Source organism: Triticum aestivum, chromosome 7D, assembly GCF_018294505.1.
Source record: "Triticum aestivum cultivar Chinese Spring chromosome 7D, IWGSC CS RefSeq v2.1, whole genome shotgun sequence".
In the NCBI taxonomy this organism is placed as follows: domain Eukaryota; kingdom Viridiplantae; phylum Streptophyta; class Magnoliopsida; order Poales; family Poaceae; genus Triticum; species Triticum aestivum.
Window position 1 is genome coordinate 607,408,975 of NC_057814.1, and position 23,847 is coordinate 607,432,821.

General features: G+C 46.9%; 1 long non-coding RNA gene and 1 pseudogene across 1 annotated transcript; one reads left to right on the top strand and one right to left on the bottom strand.

The window, feature by feature from the left end:
• Window positions 1–2,757: 2,757 nt before the first annotated feature.
• LOC123166983 (glycerol-3-phosphate acyltransferase 1-like) lies at window positions 2,758–17,594 on the top strand (annotated as a pseudogene).
• On the bottom strand, window positions 12,533–15,128 carry LOC123166984 (uncharacterized). Its single transcript, XR_006483738.1, has 4 exons — window positions 14,587–15,128; window positions 13,251–13,341; window positions 12,885–13,006; window positions 12,533–12,790 (listed from the first exon to the last, which is right to left on the bottom strand). It is a non-coding gene; the product is annotated as an uncharacterized lncRNA (long non-coding RNA).
• Window positions 17,595–23,847: the final 6,253 nt, after the last annotated feature.

Consider the following 23,847-nt stretch of genomic DNA (forward strand, 5'->3'; position numbering starts at 1 on the left):
ATTGGAGAAGAATTTGAAGGCAAGCCGACGGACCCCCCCCCCCCCCCCACACAGTCGAAACGGTCAATACATCACGGAAGTCATGGCTGGGGTGGAAACCGACGAGGTTGCTCAAGCAAGGCGGTAACCCTTTGTGCCGTTGTCGAGGTAGCCGAGAGCGTAGGGTGGTGTAGCCATGGTCCAAATAGCCATGCAAAAATCGCCGTGGTCGATGTCGAGTCAGGGTAGCCGGCGTCGAGGAAGTCGTCGTGGAGCCATGGGCGCAAGGAGGTGTCGAGTTAGTCATAGGCGCAGTGGTGTCGAAGTAGTGGTGCGCCGGGAAGAAGACGTTGTTGATGAAGCGTCGCATAGCTAGGGGTTGCCAAGCCTGGGGACACATCATGGACGAAGGCACGCATCGGTGCTAGCACTGAGCACACGTAGACGGATGAAGACAAAGTTGACGAAGCGTCGCACCAGGCTTGCCAGGCCCGGGGACACGTCGTGGACGAAGGCACGCATCGGTGTTGTCAGCACCGGGCATGCTTAGACGAGAGACCTGCACGAGCTGTACGCCATGTCGAGGAGTCGGAGGGGCCAGCAAAGAAGGAGTCTCGACGGCGGTTGTGGCGCCAATCGGCGTAGGGCCGATGTCACCAACGGTGGTCGGAGTAGACGAACTGGTCGGGGAAGATGACGGCGACGCTGGCGATGAGCTGGTGCCGGACAAAGACGAAGGGGGGTGGACAGGCAACGGCGGCGGCGGCTGAAGAAGAGTGATGGCGGCGGCAGCTAGGTTAGCAGCGCGACGGCGGTGCTCGAAGTAGGTGAAGAACCGGACAACATGACGAAGACTGGGGCGGACGGTGGCGTTCCCTTGACAAGGGAGGTGGCGCGGCGCATACCACATGAAGTCAACGCGCCAGGATGGCGGAGTGGACCGCGAGCCGCGACGCGAAGGCCCGAAGGGACGACACAGCGGCAGCAGGCGGGTCAGGGAGATGGCCGGAAGACCTCGGGGCAGCGGCGGTGTCCGCGGGCCGCGGCGCTATGACCCGAAGGGGCGGCGCAGGGCAGGTCGGTGCAACTGCGGGGACGGCCTCGGGCGGCGGCGAAGACCGCGTGCCATGCTCGCTACGGCCCGATGGGGCAACGCAGTAGACCGCGGGGCGCGACACTATGACCCGAAGGGGCGGCGAGCGGTAGCATGCGGGTCGGTGCAGCCACGGGGAGAACCATGGGGCGGCCGTCCTACGGCCCGGCGGGGCGATGCAACGGCAGCCCGATGCTCGATCGTTGTAGGGGCGCACTTTACTCTGGGCGGTCTTCACGGGACCCGTGGATGCGCGCGCAATGGATCGGCCAGGTCGGTCGCACGACATAGATGAGGCGAATCGTGACGGTGGGCGGGTGATCAACCCGATCGTGCGCGAGGTCGGGGACGCCGGTCGATGGAGGCGGGGTGTTGGCGGAGTCCAAGCTGAAGCTGGCGGCGACGACGTGCGGACGAGTGCATCAATGATGACGCGCGGGTGGCCAACACAGCATCAGCGCCCGTGCAGCGATGCCCAAGCGGCCAACGCAGCAGCGGCACCCGATCGTCCAAGCGCGAAGCGGCGAACGCAACACCATGCAGACGCGGCCGTACATACATGGCGGAGGTGGAGGTGAGGCAGGAGTCCCGGTCGGAGGAGGGCGGCGACGGCCGGCGTAGAGCGACGGGCGGGCAGAAGCGCGATTGACGGTCGTGACTGGCCGCCGCGTCGTGCGAGGACGCTGGGTCGGAGAAGAGGCCGAGTGTGCGCCGGTGTCGGAGTAGAGGCGCGTGGTCGACTGTGGCGGCGGGCGACGCAAACAGATTTTAGATCGGAAACCCAAAAAGAAACACCGAATAAGACGACCGGTGAGAGAGTGAGAAATCCAGATCAAATCTTCGAAAAAAGACTCTCTAGGACACCCGGTCAACATGACAGGTGGACAAACCCTAGGTACGGGCGGCGCGGCGTCGGGCGGCGGTCATGGAGGCCGACCGCCCCGAGGGCGGCACGCGAGATGCAAGCGGTGGGCGATGGCTAGGGTTTGGACCGGTTAGGCTGATACCATGTTAGAAGGGATAGAGAGTGTTTGGTGGAATTGATGTTTATTGCTTGAGCCTCGTGTGCATATATATAGAAATACATGATCAGCTTGAAATACAAGATAAGCCGGAACATATGCTAGTCTATCTCATATTTCCTAACTAGTCATAACACTCAGACAATTTTATATCATGTTTTCTCGAATATTTTGCATATGTGGAAATAGGACAAACCTTGGTTTTTGCAGATATGTTTTTACTGCTACATCGACAATATTTTTGCAGCCGATTCATGCACAAACACAGAATATCAGCCAGGCATCCGATATGTTCAGTGAGCTACAGCCATCGATCAAGAGTGTCGTGCGATTTTCGTCCGCCATCCATCGTTTGCAGAGTTATTTCGTTTCACCCATCTACTTTCAGGTCCATTCCCTGGCTTCTCCCACCCACCACCTTAATTTCTTTTTCTGTACTCCCGTATTAAATTCATACTCCAGCCAATTCATTTAAAAGTCTGAACTGATAAAGGAAGGTGAGCAATATATTTCAACTTCATGTTCATCGTACGCTCCACAGCTCCCCACCCCATATATATCCATCAATTCCCGACGATTCTCTGTACAAAACGCACCCGCCTCCCGCAGTGCGACTAACACCCTACTTCACATTTGTGGTAGAAAACTGAGCTTCTGGCAGGAGCATATGTTGGCAGGTATCTGCTGAACCTTGCACAATACCGTTTTGCGCACGGACGTACGAGCAAGCACCGGAGCAGGAGATGGTCTTCCACGCCGTTCTACCCAAGATGGCCAATAATTGGGTCATCAACTTGTACCGCGCCGCCAGGAAGCTCGGCAGCAATCAAGTCACCAAGCCATCCACCGCTGCCGCCTCCAGGTGCACTATCCCCTCCGTCGGCGATCGGACGGTGGTGTGCGACTTCGACGGCAGGCTCCTGAGGTCCACCGCTCTCTTCCCCTACTTCATGCTCATGGCCTGCGAGGGCGGTAGCCTGATCCGGGCGCTGCTCCTGCTCTGCTGCTTCCCCCTCGTATGGGTCATGGGCGAGCACAGCGACGCCAGCGTCCAGGTCCATGGCGTTCGTCACCTTCGTCGGGCTCAGGCGACGGGACACCGACCTCGTCGCTCGGGCCGTCCTGCCCAAGTTCTACATGGAAGGGCTCAACGCGCTCGTGTACAACCAACTGTGGCTGCCGGCGAGGAGGAAGGTGGCCGTGACGAGCGCGCCGAGGGTCATGGCGGAGTGGTTCCTGAAGGAGTACATGTCCGCGGACGTGGTGGTCGGGCGTGAACTTCAGATGGTTAAAATTAGGCACAACTGCTACTTCACCGGGCTACTGTGCAGGCCAGGGCCGGGCATGAGGCAGAAGGCCTTGAGGGAGGTGCTCGGAGCTGACGGCGCCATGGCCGACGTTGCCGTCGTCGGGACCTCCAACCCACTGAACCGCCTCTTCATCCCCTACTGCAAGGTCCGTACGTGCGTGTGTGCTTTCTATACTTTTCTTTTAATAACTAGCGTGCTTCCTATAGATTTCTCTTCCTCTATTAGCACTCGCTCCAGATGGGAATATAGGTCGGACACAAGTTTTTTTTAGCCAATCTATTTGACTAGCAAAATATATGTTATATGCAATGAAACGTATCTTTAGATTCGTCTTCATACGAAGTTTCTTACCATATATTTTTTGTGGCGAATTTCATACGTTTCGTCTGTCATATTAATCAACTTAAAGATCTAACTAAAAACCCATGCCTAACTTGCACTCATTGTAAGACCGTCTTTTAATGGAAAACATTTGGTGTAAAGCCGAAAGATACTTGGTTGTATTACATCACAATCACGCTCGGGCTATAGTTGGAAAATGACATAATCACGCTCAGGCTACAGTTGAAAAACATCACAATCACGCTCGAGCTACAGTCGGAAAATGACATAATTAAGTTCTCAACAGTCTATATTATAATTTGTTTTCAACGAAGGATTGATTTTATTAGCTTAAAATAAAGCATCAACAGGATACAAAAGCAATGGCCACATATCCGTTATCTTTATAGTTACACACACACACACACACAAATCACATCGGAAACTAGCGAAGTCACAATAGCGGATACTTGGTGGAGTAAAAAGGAAAAGAACTCCCGAGTGATCAAACATTATTAATAATCCATAGCAGCATCCATATCCTCACCAACATCTCTTGACATCACCAATAGAACAAGAAGGATTCTCCAAAGGAAACACATTTAGGAAGGAAGCGACGGTCAAGCGCCATTGTTGTCGAATCCAACTATCAAATGCCAGATCATGAGTCGCCCCCCCCCCCCCCCCGAAGAACACGTCCATGCAAATCCGAAGTACGCGTCCAACAAGATATCGACATAAGAAACATCATCATTGCCGAATGTAATCAATAAGGGTCCGACCTCGGGTTTTCACCACAGAGCTAGAGACTAGTATTTGAGAAGCACCATCTAATTGAAGTCATCATGTGACGTTCACACCACTTCCCGTGATCCGAGCAGATACACACATAGCATGATGTTGACGTGAGATACCACGCAAGTGAAGAGCATGCTCACACAAGAAGACAATCAAGCCGTGATAAGAGCCGGTCGCCACCAAGAGCTCCAAACAACGAAGGTTACCATTTCCTTCTGGAATGGAGATTGAAGGAGGAAGGCCACCAGTACCGCCAAATCCAAATTTGGGAGACTCGATAGTTCCGTACCGTCCTCACGCTCCGTCATCGCCTTCCGTGGTGGCATAATTTGGCAACAAAAGAAAATCGTCATTGCCGCCGGATCAAGAGATCCAAGATCTCCAACCCTGACTCACCAATCATCTAGCAGCGCAGGACCACGTTGTCACCTGCGCGTCTGAGTGGAGAACCACCATATAAGGAAGCAGCAAGCCGACCCACCATATAACTATAGATGGGAACGTGGCCGTCGACATCTCACTCATAGATTGCCCAGACCCGGCAAGAAAAATCCACCAGCGCCACTGCACATCCATGCCCTCTGCCTCAAGACACCGTCCATAGATCTCAGTCCGGCGTAACACCACCAACCGTTGGATCCGATGGGCGTAGCTTGATCGCAGCCACAACGGTCCACGCAACGCCACCAGATCTGGGCCACGAGCCCCGCACACCCAACACAGCCCACTGCCAGAGTTGTCAATGTGTATCTGACCGAGGTGGAGCAGATTCGTCGTCCAGCACCGGCAAAGCCTCTCCGGCACAACTGCCCGACACCCTGGCTCCTGGAGCCACCGCACGCGCCACTCTTGTTGATTCGGAGCACCTCCGCCAGCCTCCGGTGCCCCGACGCACGTTCACAAGCGACCTTGCGCTGCTGCCCTATGGACCGAGGGACCGCCGCAAGAGAGAAAGCCCCACCGCAGTCGGCCGCACAAGCTTAACCTGGCCACATCCTCTGATGACGGCGTGGCCAGAGGGTGAGGGTTGGGGTGGCTGTTCTAGGTCAATAGGACCACCTCCGAGACACCTTGTGCAGGACCATAGATGTTATTATAATTTGGAGGGAATTTAAGTGAAGTTATTGTACCACACGAACATGTGTAGCCACTATGAAACATCATAGTACATACATATATAATTAAGCTTACTAATGATAATGTCAGCATATTGAAGGTGCATGCTCATTTGGTGTTAAGCATATTCGCGACCCACAACTACTTATTTGAGGGAATAGGGACGGGGATGTTTGGAACCTACCGGTAGACGAGCTGGGAATCGGGACCGCGCATAGGCTCATCACTGTTCGTACTTAAAGTAACATTAATTAAATACACGTGCTTTTGCAAAGCAATGATGCTCTATATGCGTGATGCATCCAGTCCCACTCATGGGCGTCACTCTGTGGCGCCATTTGAGAGAAAGTTTTGCGCATGTTTTCATTTAAAAAAAATATGGGGTCCTCGCCTTCATCTAAAAAAATATCTCAGAAATCCCCACCTTCATATAAAAAAAGAAGTAAAAATAATAATTATCACTGCAGCCTACCAGCGAGCGCCACTTTGCAGAGCCCTCCATTTAGAAAAATACGTGGGCTCCTCACCTCCATCTAAAATGAAAAATAAACATTTCATACAAAAATCCTCGCCATCATTTAAAAAATATATTTCAAAAGGTTTCTCACCGCAGCCAACCAGCTGGCGTCACGTGGAATAGCTGGTTGGCCGCCCTTCTCCCAATGCTTAACGGGTGTAATGTTAGAACAGAATCTCATATTACATAAACGAAATTGTTGTGCACACAAAAGTATATTCACGACATGCACCCCATGCTCAAATCAAACGGTGGAGTAGTGCTACTCCGGTGCATGGGATGGCATGATCTTCTGCGTCGTCTCTGCAAATCATCTGTGCAGCGTCGTGTGTTTAGCATGTATAGCACGGCTCTTACATAAAATAAATAAAGGACGACACAGATCCCCAAACGATTTTTTAGTTGGATTTGCTTCCTTTATATAATTAGATAACGATACACTCCGAGACTACCTCTTTTATTCGAGCAGCCTTCCTTAGCAAAACTATGGGCAAAATTATTAGCCAAACATCGCACCCAACTGACCCGGAACTCCTAAAAAGATTCTAACGGTTCCTTCACCTCTTGCACAACCATACCATTGCCAAGAGATCTTTTGGTTGCATTGAAACCTTGCACACCACCCCTTGAGAGTCGAACTCCAGGATGACCTTGTGAACATCAACCTCTTAAAGGGGGACAAGACCTGAGAGCCAAAATGTATTTCCCTGGACACAACGCACAACTAAACCGTCTTTTAATGGGAAACATTTGGTGTAAAGTCGAAAGTTACTTGGCTGGATTACACCACAATCACGCTCGGACTACAGTTGGAAAATGACATAATTAAGTTCCCAACAGTCTGTATTATAATTTGTTTTCAACGAAGGATATAGATTTTATTAGCTTATAAAATAAAGCATCAACAGGATACAAAAGCAATGGCCACATATCCCATATCTTTATAGTTAGGATGCACACACACAAAAGTCACACCAGCAACTAGCAAAGTCAAACAAGACCGAAGCTATACGTTTGGTTGAGTAAAAAGGGGAAAAACTCCTAAGTTATCAAAACATTATCAATAATCTTCACAAAACAAACATTATCAATAATCTATAGCAGCAATCATATCCGCACCAAGATCTCTTTACATCACTAGTAGAACAAGAAGGATTCTCCAACGGAAACACCTTCAGGAAAGTGCCGTTGTCGCCAGATCCAACCATCAAATGTCAAATCATGAGTCTTCACCCTGAAGAACAAGTCAGAACAAAAATCCGAACAACGCGTCAACAAGATAATGGCATAAGAAACATCGTCATTTGCAGGAAGTAACCAATAAGGGCTAGACCTCGGGTTTTCACCTTGGAGCTCGAGACTGGTGCTTGAGAAGCACCATCAAATCGAAGTCATCATGTGACATTCACACCACTTTCCGTGATCCGAGCAGATACACACATAGCATGGTCTTGCGTGAGGTGCCACGCAAGTGAAGAGCCTGCTCACACAAGCAGATAGTCAAGCCATGACAAGAGTCGGTTGCCACCAACAACTCCAAACAGCGAAGGCCACCATTGCCTTTTGTGATGGAGTTTGAAGGATGAAGGCCACCACGCGCGCCACTCCTGTTGATTTGGAGCACTTCCGCCAGCCTCCGGTGCCCCGCCGCAGGCTGAAAGCCACCTTGCCTGCTGCCCGATGAACCGACATTGGCCGCAAGAGAGAGAGAGAGAGAGAGAGAGAGAGAGAGAGAGAGAGACCCACCGTCGCCGTCGGCCGCACGAGCTTCGCCAGGCGGCATCCTCCGGCGATGGCATGGCTGGAGGGGTGAGGGTTGGGGGTGGTGGCTCTAGGTCAAGAGGACCACCCCGGAGATGCCTTGTCCAGGACGATGGATGTTATTGTAATTTGGAGGGAATTAAATGAGGTTATTGCACCTCACGAACATGTGCAGCCACAGGTCGGAACTACTACCTCCTTCCGAGTTTATAAGTCCCCTTTGTATTTTGTGTCAAATTTTGACTAGAGAAATAACTAACAAACTATTAATGCATGTCACCAAAAATTAAATTGTTGGATTCATATTTGAACATAGTTTCCAATTATATTTTTTTATGACATGCATTAATATTTTACTAGTTAAATTTTTAGTCAAAATTTGACACAAAATACAAAGGGGACTAATAAACAAGGACGGTGGTAGTACTCCACTATTATGAAACCTCACATATACATAACTAAGCTTACTAATGATAATGTCAGCACTATTGAAGGGGCATGCTCGTTTGGTGTTAGGCTAGTCATAGTGGGAGTAACATAAGTAGTAACATAGATGCCACATAAGCAAAAAGATGACGTGTCATGTAATTAAAGAGGAGAGAGAGGGACAAATAGAGTAACATAATATGTTACCATCACATAACGATTCCCAATACAAAATGAGTCTACAGAGCAATAAATGAAGACATGTATGTTACTACACCTATGACACTTCCCACTAAGATGGCACTCCCTCTGTTTTTATTTACTCTGCATATTAGATTTGACTGAAGTCAAACTTTGTAAAGTTTGACCAAATTTATAGAAAACAATATAAATATTTACCATAACAAATCTATATGATGTCAAAATACATTCAACAATGAATCTAATGGCATTGATTTGTTATTGTATATGTTAATATTTTTGAGAAACTTTCTCAAAGTTTACAAAGTTTAACTTTGACCAAAGCTAATATGCGGACTAAATAAAAATTAGGAAGTAGTAACATAGACCAGTAACATATGTATGTCACTAGTCTAAATTACTCCCCACTATGACCAGCCATAAGCATATACACAGGCCACAACTTTTTTACTTGAGGGCATAGGGACGGAGATGTTTGGAACCTACCAGTAGACGTGATGAGCATCGGAACCGCGCATAGGCTGATTACTGTTTGTACTTAAAGTAACATTTATTGAATACACATGCTTTTGCGAAGCAATAATGCTCTGTATACATCATGCATCCAGTGCCAGTCATGTGTATTGTACATGTTAGAACAGAATCTTAGGATTGCTGGTTTATCTAGTAGCCACGCCATCTATATATAGGCAACCTAAAAGCCAACCCATGTACTCTCTCTGTAAACTAATACTCCCTCCGTCCCAAATTACTTGTCTTATATTTGTCTAGATGCAAAATCTATTTGGCTAACAAAATCTGAGATAATGCTAAAAACAGTATATTATTATATTTGTATTCGAAAGAGGTTTCCCACAGTATAACTTCTGTGACATATAATTTATATTTCTTACTTAAATTTATGGTAAAATTTTTGACCCAAAATGTAAGAGCCCCTAATATATTTCCTCCATTCAGATTTATAAGTTTTCTTCGAGTTTTGTGACTAAGTTTATCCAAAATTTAATAAATAAATCTGAAGTCATATTTCACAAAAAGTATATGATTGAAAACTTCTTTCAAATAGAAATCTTGTGACATAGTATTATTTTAGTACAATGGATATTTTCTTACTCAATTCTTGGTCAAATTTGAGCTCAAAACTCAAGGGGACAAAAATCAAAATTGTTGAGTACTACTATTAATAAAGCATATTAGCGCTACAATCTACAATAATCAAATGTAGCTGAGAGTTGGTGGGTGGACGGTGGGAGAAATTAAATGTTGTGATGAAACGTATGGTCCACTCATAGGATGTTCAGGTAATACCAAGAACATAATGCGGAAACGGTTTGAATCTTTATCTTTACCTAATATTAAAGGACGAAAGATTTCTTAGTTCTCCATACATTTTTCTTAGTTTTCCATATGAAGTTGGCCCATCTATACTCGGGCGAGTTGGGCTTGGTCCACACTGTTTTGGGTCGACTTGCAAAAAGTAATTGCTTTCTTGGGGTTATGAACTCGCAACCTCTCCCTCGCGCCCACAAGGCAAAGCCACCCAAGCTGACCTCTTTCTAGTTGTGTAAGATGTTCACTAACAGATTATATAGTCCCACCTCGCTCGTTTTCATCACTTTTCATCAATTTATATACGTTCAAAAGTTGTCTGGGGAATGATGAAGTTGTTTCAGGAATTAACTTGCCCTGGGAGCGAACGAGGGGCCAAGCGGGAGACATGAGACCTGATTTGTGGCCTTCTTTGCATGGCGGTTCTCTAGAGAGAGAGAGAGAGAGAGAGAGAGTTCCATGGCAGGATGGAATCGGAGAAGAAGAAGGGACTCCCCATGTTGTCGGTGTGGTGGGTCTGCGAGGAACGGCTGCTGGGGGGCGGGGCGTTGAGGCGTAGGACGATGGAGCTGGTTGCGCTCCATGGTGCGGGTCAGAGAGAGAGAGAGAGAGAGAGAGACGGAGGGAAGAAGGTGAGCTGGCACGTTGCACGATCGGCTACGTCATTGTCGGACTAGAAGTGTATAATACGAGGCTTCTGTGTCGGCCAAACGGGCCTTTGGACTGATGAGATGAGCTTTTCTCTTTGCTCATGGCAAAAAAAAGAGGCAAACGAACCGGGCTTTTGGGCTGCCATGTTAATAAAATAAGACGTGTTGGGCTATGGTAGTTTTGTTTGTTTGTTTCTAGAGTATATATGTTGATCTGTCCTACTCCTCTTATTAATATTAGTTTAGGTAACTCCAGCATATAGATGACAATGATTGTAGTGTATGTATAAACTAGGACTTTGTCTGGTCTGTTGTACATTGCATTTTGCTAATTTAACCTGGTTTAATTTCTAACCATGGCAACAATGCTTAATTGTTTACTTTAAATGGGTCTGAAGCTAAGAAGCAGAAGTAGGTAGGATGCATGTTCTGAATTTTTGCACTGAGATTGAGACAATACCACAGTTGAGATTGCTAACCGTGATATTGATGTATGATGTTTCCAAGAAATATCTAAGAGACTATGAACAAATTTAGGTTGTTAAGGACAGGAATACATACCCTCTTTGCCAAACTAGCGTCCCAAAGTACCTTTGGTCCATTGTTTTTCTCATAGAGATTTTTGTCCCGCGTTGGCCGTGAATAAAGTAGATTTATGTTGTTACTTGAGTGACAAGAGAGTTCAGGATGGTCAAGGTGCCTAGGTTTAATTGGGAAATAAGAAGTTGATTTTTTCCTCCATGGCAATGCATGGGCATGTATATATCTCTTTATGTTGACAAATGCATATGCTATGCATGTATGATACTTTAACAGATGGATAATTAATTTTTTTGTTAAGATCGATCTTGATAGCATCACATATGCGAGTGTTCTCCCATGACAACGCATGGACCCACGAGCGAAACATGGAAGATTTTTTATCTCCCGTTGCAACGCATAGGCATTTGTGCTAGTAATTATATTACATAAAATACGTAAAGGACAGCACAGATCCCCAATGAGTTGGAATTGCTACCTTTATATAATTAGGTCACGATACACTCGGAGGCTAGCTCCGAATAACAAAATTCAGGGTCTACCCGGAACCAAGTCTTACAAACTTTATTCGAGCAGCCTCCCTTAGCGAAACTATGGACAACATTATTAGCCGAACATCACACCCAACTAACTCGGAACTCCTAAAAGGATTCTAACAGTTCCTTCCCCTCCTGCACAACCATACCATTCGCCAAGAGATCTTTTTGTTGCATTGAAACCTTGTGCACCACCCCTTGAGAGTCGGACTCCAAGATGACCTTGTGAACATCGACCTCTTAAAGGGGGGACAAGACCTGAGAGCCAACATGTATTTCCAGGGACACAACCCACAACTAAACTTAACAAATCCAAGCTCTAACAAAACCATTTATTAGCAAAACATCATGTGTTCAAAGATTGACAAGAAAGGGTGTACAAAGGTAGACCATATGTATATGTGTTAGAATTGTGTCAAATGATTTGTACAAGGTAAGTTACAGTTTGGACTTGATTTCGCATGGTATGGTGTGTAGATAGGCTATGGAGTGTGTATCCTAAGGCTGATGTAATGCGTGTGTGTGTATGTCACTACTAGGAAAAAGGCTACTAGTAGTGTGGGTTTTTTGGTTAGTAGTAGCGCTAGTGGAACCATGCTACTACTAAAAAGTTAGTAGTAGCGTGGGTGCAACCCGCGCTACTACTAACAAGTAGTAGCAGCGCGTCTGTAGTACCACACGCTACTAGTATTTAGGATACTAGTAGCGCTCAGTTTTTTCCCACGCCACTACTAACTCATTATAAATAAAAAAATAAAATCCACCAATTCCATTTTATGCATACAGTTCCCAGTAAACACAATAGTGAGCACTGCTGGGCTCCTATTTCATGGTTAACCGGAAAATAAAGGCAATGAATGAGCCAAAAAACCTCATTATGCATTGCTACTCACAAATGACCACTTCAAAGAACATGCAAGTATGTATGTCATTAACAATTGCAAACATAAGTTTCTTTTTACTACAGATGTTGTATCTACTATCACACATTTCCTCATTCTATCCGTTCTCACTCAATAATAAGAAAAAGGAAAAGGAAAGATAAAGATAATCTTCCGCAATTGCACTTCGGTGTCATGGATTCAGTCTGCCGCTTCAACATCTCATTATCTTGCAGCAACGGAAATTTTCCCCAAAATTACCTTTTGCAACTCTTCAAATCTCTTCGTTGAAGCAAACAGTGAGGTAAACCTATAAATAAAAGATTGTCCTATAAGCATTGCAGACTTCAATCATGGGAGAATTATAAGAGTGTACAAGGACATATACAAAAAATGGAACCAACCTTTAAAAGTTTATCTTGTAGCTCCCTATTTTAGGCCAATTCCGTGTCATATTGTGCGCATATGTGATAACCTCGAGGTAAGATCTCCGCACAAACCTTCCAACTCTGTCGCTATCTTCTACCTATGAATGAAAACAGACCTTACTTGTTAGAGAAGCAAATGTGAAACCTGATTACAACATGTATGCTAAGTCACTAACCCATAGAGGCAACTAGACCAAATGTGAAAACTTCCCATGTTGCCGAGGAATTATATGAGCACCCCTCAAAACATCAATTAGCAAGTACTTGACACAAACAAACTTGTACAGAAAAAAGTAACACTTCCGAATTTAATAGGCTTCAAAGATTGCAAGGAAGGCATACTGATGAGCTGCAATGCAATCTTCAATGTTCAGTACTTGTACATGCTATTGCTCCTGCGGTGCAACCCCTAGCTCCTGTGGCTTCACAAAGTCTGACATTGTATAAGACGTTTTCAGCAAAGGGTGAAATTGCATACATATACATCTCAAATCATATGTAGTATGTGTCTAGTCATCCTACGATTGCCCGAGCTCAGAACTGCATTTCTTATAAAAACTTTAGACATGTTCAGGAAACACATGTAGGAAACGACAAGTGTATAGATCACCCATTTTTATAGGTTCAAAGACAGATAACAAAAATTAACTAGACAAAGTTAGATGACAGTGAAGCTTAAAGCTGCAGTAAGAAACATTAGATATACACATTTTGAAAATCAATCTCGGTGGAACAACATAAGATTGCATTTAGATTTCAGAATTAAACATAGGCATATCTCATAGTTTAAAACAAAGGCACTCAACAGAAAAGTGCCTATAAGATTCCAAAATAACTCAACAAGCTGCTTCAGCTAGCGTCATATGAGGGGATATAGATGTATAAAATTTGAGAGAAAACCGAACTGGGATAAAAATTAAGACACATCTAATGTAGTTATCGGCCAACGAAGAGACAAGCAAGTGGAACACTAATTGCTAACGAGTGGAAATAGATACCGAACTGGGATAAAAAACAAACAGTAGGATCTACTTGTGGTAGTTGCCATCCTCCGACACACGCTCCAATCTGAAGGTATATGCAAATATACATGTTTTACTGCAAATCATTATGGCTCGCCTCCTTTTTGTTGAAGTTCCACAGTAGTTCCTCTACATGTTCCAAAGTGTAATTGTTCCATGTAGATTTTAGGTAAAGAGCATATACTATGGATGCATACATAGATTATTCTAGAGGTTCTTCCATTTGGTCGATGGCGGATCACTGAAACTAAATAGTGTTGTGGAAAGTATTTAATTTTTTGCCAGGAAAGAAATTATGGACACTGTTGTCTCTTAAGAGAAGGATTTATCTCTGTTGAATGTTCTTGTGCTACTTTTGCCCATCTTAATTTCTTAGCCACACTGAAGAGTTCCCTGGTGTCACAAGCTTACACAAACTATCTCAAATATATGTGACTTACGGCTGTCTAGGTATGCACCGGAGATCAAAATAAATAAATCAAGGTCTATGTACAGAGCACAGCCACATCCAATCCAATCGATCCAGCCCTAGGATCGAACTCTCCTCCTAACCCTAGCAACCAACGGGGGCACCAGCCAACACTGACGCTACCAGAATCGCATCAATCACACGGCACCACAGAGGAAAATGCAGCGCTGGAGGAGGGTGGGGTTACCTTGAGGATGCCGAGCTTGACGGAGCCGTAGACGACGCCGCCGAAGGCGGAGACCCTGGCCACCTGCAAAGCAACATCCATCGTGACGACAAGAAATCAGTCCGTCAGCCAGTCAGTCGGCCAGATTTGATCCGCGAGGCCGCGAATGAATCAGAAATCGGGGGAGAGGGGCGACGAGATCATGGTCCAACTCCTGCGTCGAGGCTGGCCGACTGGGCGGAGACGGCGAGGGTGCGGCATAGGCCTCGGGTGGCGGCGGAGGCGAGCGCCGGCCTGCGGAGCGGCGCAGGGCGTCCGGCGGTATGCTGCCCCTTCCTGCTCCGGTGCAGATCGGCGGGAGTGGCGAGCAGGCATTGGGAACGAGCGGCGAGCGGGCGGAGTCTGGTGAGTGGACTGGTGCAGCACGTACAGGGACCGGGACTGGGACGCGGCCTGGCCACCTCGGTCTCGTCCCAGCGTGGGTGGTGGTGGCGGCGACGAGATCGTGGGGAAGAGGAGTTCGACCGAGGGGTGGGGTGAGGTTCACGAAGAGTTTGGTGGGGTGGGAGTGGATCGGGTGGTGGGTGGTGGGTGGTGCGTCGCTAGTAGTAGCTTGGGTGTCCCACCTGCGCTATAGCTATTCAACCAATAGTAGCCCAGGTTCTATAACCCACGCTACTACTATGCCGTATCCGTGGGAGATATTTATCAGTAGCATATTTTTTTCATCATGTATAGCGCACTACTAGTAATATAGTAGTAGCGTGGATCAGTATAGCGCGCTACTAGTAAGCGTCTACCTATAAGCTATTTCCTAGTAGAGAGTGTGTGTGTGTGGTGGTTGAGGGGGGTAGACAAACTGTAACATATGCCGACACAATATCCTGTGCGCTATTGTAGCAGGGTCATGGGAAGAAGTGCCCATAGTCATACGTTTGATCTCGATGTTGTGATTACTATTGCTTGGTCCTTGGTAGGATTTTCTACAATAGCTTGCCACATAATTAGTTAAGGTTTTCGACGGTGTAAAAGTTCTCAAAAATCCTGAACCAACACACCTATAATATAACATGATCCAACGGAGGGATTGAAAAAAATATGACTGCATGTGTCTTGGACAAAAAGAACAAATGTTTCAATATATATTGATCCTGCAGTGAGCTGAAATGCTTGTTTTTTTTTTGCTGAGGACACATAAATGCATATTTTCACAATCACGCCGTTGGATCATCTTATTATATTAGAGTGAGGCTCCCCTATTTATTTCATATTTTTCACTTACTTTTAAACCGTTAAATGTTTAGGAAGCCTTAACTAGTTCTGTGGCAAGCTATGATATATATATATATATATATATATATATATATATATATATATATATATATATATATATATATATATATATAGGGTCACTATATATATATATGTATATATAACAAAGTACATCATGATTAGTCCACTAACCAAACTTTCTCGAAACTTTAAATCAACTGTACACTGCAGCATGGAATGGAAGCGGGCAAGAAGGGAATGGGAGGGGGGTTTATCTTGATTGGAACTCTTTCCAAAATTTAAATTGAGTTTTTCATCCAAATGTTGAATGTCAAGAAAAAAGCATGGATGGCCCAAAATGCTTGATCGTACTAATTAGAAAAAAAAACAAGATACTAGTAGATATTATAGTTAGAGACTTTAAAGCACAGACAACTGCGATCACAATTGATGGATCCACTGGTTTCTCTTTGTTGGACAATTTTATTATAGCTCGGTGTGCATGAACTTACTTTTTACTCAACTTGCAAGTATATTTTTTGCAATAATATATTTTTATGATTTCTGCATGCATATATTTTTTGCAATATTTTGGAACTTATATATGTTTTTTATTAAGTTGCAAGATAAAGCTCGCCACAAGATGATCATATGATCCAAGGATTAGAAAATTCTGGTTGGTTATAGTTACATCTTACAAACTGGCGTCTATATATGAAACATCACTTATATATGAAATTGAGAAAACATAAGTTGCGAAGAATTATGTTTTTTATTAGTTGGTTTGCAGACATCTTTTTAGGGATATCATTTAAATATCTTTTGTGATTTTCAAGATAGTACTAGCATGTTGTTATAATTGGCTTATGGGTCTAATTTTCAAATAATTACTGAAGGAGCTTTATATCGTGAGCATGGAGTGCGCCAAGACTACCCAGCTGCCACGGGAGAGGTACCCGAGGCCGCTCATCTTCCATGACGGCCGCCTCGCTTTCCTCCCCACCTCATCTGCCATGCTTGCATTCTTCCTCTTTCTACCACTCGGCCTCATCCTCTCCGTCATCCGCATCACCATCGGCATCGTCTTGCCCTACAAGATAAGCTTTGCAGCTGGCGCGTTCTTTGGAGTCCGCTTCCGCACCTCTGGGCGTTGCTCCATGGGACCCGACGCCAAGCCCAGGGGAGTCTTGTTCGTGTGCACACACCGGACGCTGGTCGACCCACTCATGCTCACCGCGGCGCTACAGAAGCCCGTGGCGACCGTGACATATAGTCTAAGCCGTCTCTCAGAGATCTTGGCGCCCATAAGAACGGTGCGGCTGACCCGTGACCGCGACCGTGATGCCAAAACCATATCTCAACTACTAGAGCGAGGGGACCTCGCGGTCTGCCCCGAGGGCACGACCTGTCGTGAGCCTTACTTGTTGCGCTTCAGCTCGCTTTTCGCTGAGCTGGCCGACGACATGGTGCCCGTGGCACTGGACGCGCAAGTGACATTGTTGTATGGCACAACAACGAGCGGACACAAGTGGCTTGACCCCATAGCGTTCTTGGCCAACCCTGCCCCCTCATACCGGGTGGAGTTCTTGGGGCCTGTACCACCGGATCAGACATGCGCCGGAGGAAGGACCGGTGTTGAGGTGGCAAACTGGGTCCAACATCGGCTCGGTGATGCGCTCGGTTTCAAATGCACCGGGTTTCGTCGCCGTGACAAGTACATGATGCTCGCTGGCAACAAAGGTGTGGTCTCCAATTAGCAGCCGAGTGTGTTTTATGCAATGCATGCGTCCTGTAATTAATTTCGCCAAAGTTAACACACTGCAGTAATGATCGTTTGATTTTTCTTTTGAATTTGCTCGTGTGCAAAGGAAACGTGTTTGCTGTCAAAGTCAATTATCACATGTTAGGATTGGATCCCTTTTTTAAATGGATGGTTGGATTGCATTATAGGACTCTGACCAGCACATGCAATTTCGCCGGAAACTTCATTCTATTTTCTTTGTGAGGGAACGTCTTCCTATTTTGCCCTCACATAAGGAGAATAAGTGCATAGAGTCATGCGGTGGGTATGCAATATGTACCAACTCTTTTTGAACAAGGGAAAGGGAGCAGAGGGTCCCAAGGTTGGCTTAATTATAACAAAAAAGTTTTACAACACTTTCACAAAAGACCCGAAAAAACGATAGAAATGCAAACATGCCACTAGTAGAAAAAGGGCTATTTGTCCCGGTTTATAAGGCCCATCTGTCCCGGTTGGGGAACCGGGACTAAAGGTTCGTTACTAATCCCCTGGGCCTTTAGTCCCGGTTCTTATACAAACCGGGACAGATGGGCCTCCACGTGGCCGGTGCTGCGAGCCCAGGCAGGAGGACCTTTGGTCCCGGTTGGTGGCACCAACCGGGACCAATAGGCATCCACGCATCAGCTGTTTAGGGGCTAGGGTTTTGGTTTTTTTTTCTGAAAGGGGGTGGATTTGGGGGTTTTATATGGTTAATTAAGGTGTTTCATATATTGTGTTAGGTAGCTAATTAATTAATAGAGAGAAGTGTCCTCTCTTATCTCCGTGCTTGGTCGACGCTACGTACTATACGTATAGAGAGGCCCTCGACACGCTAGCTAGTAAGAAAATGAAGGAAACCATTAAGTACAGAAGTTCGTCATGCATACCGAGAGAAGTGATCGACCTTTCCTTCTCCGAGAGATTGGTCAAACAACAAGTTTTCGTATTATCTATCCGACGCTACTGGCTACATATATATACAATATGTAAGATCTCTTACAATCCCCTAGCATCTGAACTCAAGTTCCACATGGTATTCTCTGGCTTTATTGATGACGTCGTCAAGAAAGAATCCCGCCAATTCCTCTTGAATTGCTTTCATGCGATCTTGTGGTAGGAGTTCATTCCGCATCTGCCACGTCTAATTTGAAGAAGGGGGTTAATACATATATATGATGAAACTCAACAGAAATGATGGTGTAATAAAATAAAATTGTGAATATTATAGCTTACGCACTTCATATTGTCTTTTAGAGTAGCCCCGCTTATCTTTGCAAGTCGCGTTGTACATGAACTCGCACACGTAGTATCAACAGTAATCATTCCCTTGTTCCTGCCACAAGCACTTTAGGAGAAATAGAGGTCAATCAAACTGATAATGAAGCATTATAAATGGCATTGATGAAAGTAGGTAGAATCAACGGGAGATGCGCGCAAGTAGCTAGCTAGTAGTACTTACTTTCGGGTATGTATATCGCAGCTCCTTCGGCAGTCCCGGAGCTTCTGCGGTGAACTGTTTCCAAACCCTGCAAGACAAAGAAAATAATTATTACTTGAGATATCATGAAATGAACAAAAAGTTGCCGATATGGTGCGATAATGATCGATTGAACTTACTTGTTGAGAATTTTAGTCATGTCCGCATAGGTCTCGGGATCTTTTCGTCTCGAGTCTAAGACGGTTACTAGTCCACGCTCAAGCTTAATCTCCAGGAGAATATAGTGGAAGCTGCGCACACATGCATAACTCATCAATTACATTACTATAACCTCGCTCGAGTAATAAGGGAAACCGAATATGCACACGACAGTAACACTCACTCGAAGTTGTAAGGAAAGAGTATTAAATCTTTGTTTTCATTTATTATCAATGATTTGAGCAAGTTGGCCTCGGCATCTTGGGTGCTCTTTTTAACCTGAAATTCATCTATGAGATTTATGTTAATGAACCTAATATCATACATTTCTGCTTTTCTGCACTCGATGATCTTCAATCTGCATAATATAGTGAGGATAATTATAAATACATGCAATGAAAGAGCTGAGCTATATATAAAGACTTAATGACAGAAGTAGTACTTACAGACAGTAGCAAGTGATCGTTAATTTGTCGAGGGCCTTTTGATTGAAGAACTGGAAGAACTCCTCAAAGGGAACATACAACAGATCAATTCCAACGAGGTCGTGCTCCTCTTTAACTCTCAGATACAAAGTATCCATCCCCCCAGACTCTCTGCAGGTTTTCATGTACCAATCATGGAATCTTCGCATCATCGTTGTTAGAGATTTTTCATCTTTGACGAGAGGGTTCCCGTACTCGTATCTGTGTTCGTCCACCTCCAAGAAATCATAATGTACATCGTCGGGCAGGTAATCTCCAAGATTGTTATAACCGGGCACCATCCCCGGAGCATTAGCGACGATGTCGCTAGACACATTGAGCGGGGGGCACGATTGGTTCGCTTGTTCGCCGAGCTGGGCAATTTTTTCCCAGCTGCTCGTCGTTCTTTTAACCTTTGATCACTGGCAGTACTTCCCGACCGCTCCGCTTCGAGATATACCTTTTCGGTAACGCGCTCATAGTTGGTTTTCGGCGGAGACTTTGGTGGTTTCCTCAGGGCATCGATAGTGCGCTTTGCTTTCATCGGATCTACCTTCTCCTCCGGAGGTGGATGTCTCTCTGCTTTCGCCCCTTCAAAGAAGTCCTTCACTTCTTTTTGCATGATGTTCTTGTTTTCTTCCACGGTCATCTCGTACGGTAACTTCTCTAGAGGCTTGAGAGGTGGACCGTATCTGTATTGCCTCCCACCACTGGCTGTACTGCTAGACGCCGGAGCATACGGAGCGGCTGCGGCTGTCTTCTGTCGTGCTTGCTTACGAGGAGGAGGAGAAGGACTACGACGCGCTGGAGCAGCCGGGGCGGCGGCGGGTCTCTTCCGCCCTTGCTGACGAGGCGGAGAAGGAGGAGGCTGGTGGCTGCTCGGGCACGCCGGTGCAGGCGGAGAAGGAGGCGGAGTGCCGCCACACGCCGGAGAAGGAGGCTGAGTGCCTTGATCGTCACTCGCCGGAGGAGGAGGCGGAGTGCCCTAACTCGCCGGAGGAGGAGGAGGAGGCGGAGGCGTCCAGTTCGGAAGGTTGATGAGCTCCTTCCGCCATAGGCATGGAGTCTTCAGACAAGAACCCAGCCGAGTCTCCCCGTCACCTGTAGGGTGGTCAAGCTGGAGGTCCTCAAATCCTTCTGTGATTTCATCCACCATCACCCTAGCATATCCTTCTGGAACCGGCCGACAGTGAAAAGTTGCGCCAGGTTCAGGAGGTGCAACAGAGCCAACAACCGCCTTGACTTTCAATTCCATCCACTACGCCATAAGGTGGCAATGCTGAGACTCCGTGATAGCATCTACGGGGTAGCTAGCAGGAGCCGTGAAGACAGGCTCCTGAAGCAGCTCCGTGGAAGCCACGCCGCTTCTCCGCTAAGATGGCGGGGTAGCTTCGGGTGTAGCTACGGCAGGTCACGTGTTGCGAACTGCCTCTCGTTCCTCTAGCGCTTGTACCCTTGCGTGCAACGCATGTAGTTGGGTCAACTCCTTTTTCTTCTTCCTCTCCGGCGTTTGTAACCGCCTGCGTCGGGAAATCCAGCCTTCCACGAAAGGGAGCCCGGCGTGCCTCGTGTCCGTCCGGGGTGCTCAGGATTCCCGAGGGCCTCTGTGAGCTCGTCGTTCTCTCTGTCCGGAATGAACGTCCCTTGCTGCGCCTTTTCGATATACTCCTGAAGCTTCTCGATGGGTGTGTTCAGCTGCTCGTTGGTCCAAACGCACTTCCCTGTTACAGGGTCCAATTTTCCCCCAACCCCGAAGAACCAAGTCCTGCAACGGTCTGGCCAGCGTCGCGTCTCTGGTTCGATCCCTTTATCAATGAGGTCATTCTCAGCCTTGTCCCACAACGGCCGGGCTTTCAGGTAGCCACCTGACCCCGTGCGATGGTGATGCTTCTTCTTTGCAGCATTTTTCTTGTTTGTCGCTGACATCTTCATTGCTCTCTTAGATTTATTTTTGGTGACAAATGCGGGCCACTGATCTTTGATCTTCTCAAATCGGCCGATGAATTCTGGAGTCTTGTCTTGGTCGACAAACGATGATTTTAGCTCATTCTTCCACCTCCTGAATAGCTCAGCCATCTTCTTAAGAGCATAACCCTTGATCATAGGCTTTTTAACTGGATTGTCCGGATCCTCCTCTGGCGGGAAGGTGAAATTTTCCTGCAGCGCGGTCCAAAGATCAGCTTTCTGCCTATCGCTGACACAAGACACCTGAGATTCTTTGTCCTTAGGCTTCAACCATTGCTCGATGCTGATCGGGATCATGTCGCTAACTAGAACCCCGCACTGAGCATTAAATTTTTGCTTGGTCCGGAGGGGTTCAATCGGTTGGTCAGCGCAATCAATTTCGATGATTGTGTACCTTTCATCCGCGCACAACTTTCTCTTCGAGCCTCGTCTCGTTACCGAAGTGTTGCTCGATCCGGAGGGCTAGAAAATAAGAAAAAGAAGAGAGTTAATATGTGTACATACCAAAAACAATTAATGCATCAATTAGCTATAGTCAGCACATGCTTAATTAATTAATATATGTACCTGGCCGGACTCCGTTCGGTCACCGGAGCCGTCATCACGGTGTCCTTCCCCCTCCATTCGGTCACCGGAGCCGTCATCACGGTGTCCTTCCCCCTCCATTCGGTCACCGGAGCCATCATCACGGTGTCCTTCCTCCTCCATTGTTTGATCATCGTCGTAGCCTGCTTCTTCATCCTGTCTTTCCAGACCATTGGTGCATGTGTCGTTGAGAAAAGATAAGACGACATCACTTCCGTGTGTGATTATCTCCCCTAACACCGCTTCTTTTGCTTCGTCTCGAGGGTGCGGATCCATAGTTTCTGCAAATATTTACAACATGGCAATTATTATTCAAACATGACAGATGGATATATTAGTGGCAAACGTTGGACTAGCTAGCTAAGCACAATAAGGAATCATATTAGTGGCCTGGCCTCGACGCTTCTCTAGGGTTTGGGGTGGCCTCGGCAACGGTTCAAGGGTTTGGGGTGGCCTCAACAACGCTTCAAGGGTTCGGGGTGGCCTCGACGACAATGCTCTTTTAACTTGGTAAATTTGGGTGGCCTCAAGAGAGTTAGTCGATCGGGTAGGGGCACGACGGAAGGGGGTAGGAGACCGACATTGTTTTTTTCTAGGGTTTGGGTGTCCTCGAGAGTTTTGGTCGAGCGAGAGGGCCGGGGGGTGCTCCGGACGCCCCCCTCACTTTAACAAAGAACTACCTTAAAAAAAGACTTGCTTCGCCGCGGGTCCTTCTTCATTTTTTCCTTTGTTTTTTCTTATATGTTTGTTTTCGTTTTCATTCTACATTTTCGTACATATGAAAAAAATAAAGTTTCTATACAAAAGTGCACAATTTTTATGAACAAATTACAACATCTAAATTAACTATACATCTAAATAAATATAACTATACATCTGAAGTTTTCCTAATCTTAAAACTAAACTAAACATAAACTACAATAATCTAAAAACATCTAAAAATAGCATCTAAAAACATCTAAAAATCTAATAGCTAGCACCCGGCAGGGGCGGAGGGGCACGACGGAGGGGCCGGCGCCGGTGGGGCAGGGCAGGGGCGCGGGACAGGGGAGGGGCGCGGGAGCAGGCTGGTGCTCACAGGGGGCGGCGGGGCACGGTGGGCGGCGCGTCGGGGCCGGCAGGGGCGCGAGGGTGGACGCCGTCGTCGGGGCAGTGGGCGTCAGCGGCGGCGGCGGCGACATTGAGCAGCCTGACGTCGGACGGCGTCGGTGGTGGCGGCGACGGCAAGGTGGAGTAGGGGCGTCGGGCGGCGACGGCGAGGAGGAGCAGGGGCGTCGGGGGAAGAAGTGATGGATTTGGTCAAAACTGCTAAGTGTTTTCTTATATACCCAGGGCATTGGTCCCGGTTCGTGACAGCAACCGGGACGAATGTGACCTTTAGTCCCGGTTGGTGCCACCAACTGGGACCAAAGATGTCTTTTTAGCAGCCCAAAGGGCGGGAAGCGGCAGCCTTTGGTCCCGGTTGGTGGCACCAACCGAGACTAAAGGGGCGGCATTGGTCCCCGTTGGTGCCACGAACCAGTACCAATGCCCCCCCTTAGTACCGGTAGGTGCCACCAACCGGGACCAAAGTGTTGGGG